Below are 2,072 nucleotides of genomic sequence, written 5' to 3' on the forward strand. Positions count from 1 at the left end.
AAAGAGAGAGACAGAGTTTCAGGAATGCAATTAAAGCACAAAGCACAAGATCCCTTAACATTGTGATCAGCTGAGGAACCCACTCTTACTAAGTGAACAAATGCATTAATACTTGAGGCAGTACCATTTGAACAAGCAAGCTCTTCATCAACCTCAAACAATAGAATGTGGAGTAAAGGCATGATATGATACAATACCAATCACCACTATTCAAAACACCAAACCATCCATTCACCATACTATGCCACTTATATGCCCTCAACCCCACCTTTCCCATTTTCCTGGAACGAACATTGACCCCCATACCTAGAATAAACAAGTTTGAACCTATGCTCTGTCCTTGAGGCTTCATTATTTCTGCATTTTATTTTTCCTTATAAATGGCATCATTGTAAAGAAAGAACAATCAACATAAAAGTTAGTTTAAGTAGAAAAAACCCAATTAACTTTCTAAACAAAACTTGCACTGTCATCATGTCTTCCTTAAAAAAGTTTATGCAGTTCATAAATTTCAGTAAACATGTAAATTCAATTTTAAAATGGAATGGACTTCTTGTTGAACATGCAATAACTAAGTCGCAAACAATTGACAAGATAATGAACAAGAATGCCTGAAATGATATCATGAAGATGATCTTCCAAGGATCCCAAGGGCATGAACTAATAGACAAGTAGCCTCTGGTCCCCATCAGCACAGTAATCGATTAAATTTACAAGGTTAGAAAGACATAAAAAACTGAACATAAGAACCTCAACACAAAATTTTCGATTACCTTGAAGCCCATTTCTATCCAATTGCTTAACTGCAACAACCTGTCCATTCCAGTAATCAAATTAATTAGCAATAATAAACTTGAAAAGCAGCCAGAAAATTTTTGGTAGAGGCATTTCTAATAAAATCAATATTGCCATTTTTAAAAAAATTAGGAAAATTCAGAAAAAGTCCGATGAAATGAAATAAGTAAGAAAAAAATAGAGAAAATGACGGATACCTCACTCTACTACTTTAGCTTGAAGATCTGGAGTTGAAGCTTTCTTTCAGATCATCTCTAAGTGGGCCCAAAAAAGGAGGACATATTGGTTAAAAATTAGAAAAAAATAGAAATGAAAAAAACAGAAACGAAAATAAACACACTTTTTTTTATAATAGAAATAAAATAGCTCAGATCCATTTGCATTCTTTTGCCCAGGTACAAAGGATTAAGTGAAAAAAAAAGGATCGGAGGAGCTCGTTATATAGAATGTATCATACAAGAAGGGCAAAAAAGAGATACGTTCAGTGGATCAAACCTTCCTTCCCATGGATTGGATCAAAGTAGAGTCCACTGAGTCGGAATCATTGACCCCTGTTGTCATAGGGACACAGAATTCCCGACGAGATAAGACCGGAACAGTCGTCAATCCGATGCGAAAGGGAAGCTTCACATTCGAGAATATAAGAGCACTAAAATTGTCTTCTTCCCGTCTTGCACGTAGAGATACGAAAGTACAACAGCAAAAGAGACGGTACCCGCACGACCACAGAGCAAACCGTCCATGAGTATTTTTGGAAGTCCATCTACGATCGTGTAGGAGAAAGGAAAACTAACGAAAAAGAATGAAGAAATGATAGATGAAATGTTTTGGAGAGGAAGAAAGCGGCGGAGCTTCTGAGGAGAGAAAAGAGAGAGAGAAGCGTGTGGTCTCTATTCTTTACCCTAGCCATCTATTTTTATTTTCGAAACGAATCGAAAGCACCATAGATCTACACTCTAGCTGCATTTCCAGAAAAAACAAGACAAAACATCGACGTAACCAGATAGAAGAAAGAAAAATAAATCACTAATGAAAGGAAAGTAGCGGAAGAATTGAGGTACTACCTGAAACAATAGAGAGGAAGCAGCAGTCAGTGCTTCACTTGTGGTTCTATCTTAGACCGGAAAATAAAAGTCAAGAAATAAAAAAAAAATCCACATTAGTTCTCCAATTGCAACCAGAAAAGCAAACAAAGACGGCAGTCTTTCATTTACAGGGTTCGAAGCTCCAAATGTTTTTGAAGCGCAAAAAATGAAAGAAAAAAGAAAAATAATAAA

At 36.1% G+C, this 2,072-nt stretch overlaps 1 long non-coding RNA gene across 1 annotated transcript; it reads right to left on the reverse strand.

The window, feature by feature from the left end:
* Nucleotides 1-427: 427 nt before the first annotated feature.
* LOC113755772 lies at nt 428-1,612 on the reverse strand. Its single transcript, XR_003465738.1, has 3 exons — nt 1,291-1,612; nt 998-1,049; nt 428-813 (listed from the first exon to the last, which is right to left on the reverse strand). It is a non-coding gene; the product is annotated as an uncharacterized LOC113755772 (long non-coding RNA).
* Nucleotides 1,613-2,072: the final 460 nt, after the last annotated feature.

The sequence above is a fragment of the Coffea eugenioides genome, unplaced genomic scaffold (assembly GCF_003713205.1).
Source record: "Coffea eugenioides isolate CCC68of unplaced genomic scaffold, Ceug_1.0 ScVebR1_1719;HRSCAF=2621, whole genome shotgun sequence".
Classification (NCBI taxonomy): Eukaryota; Viridiplantae; Streptophyta; class Magnoliopsida; order Gentianales; family Rubiaceae; genus Coffea; species Coffea eugenioides.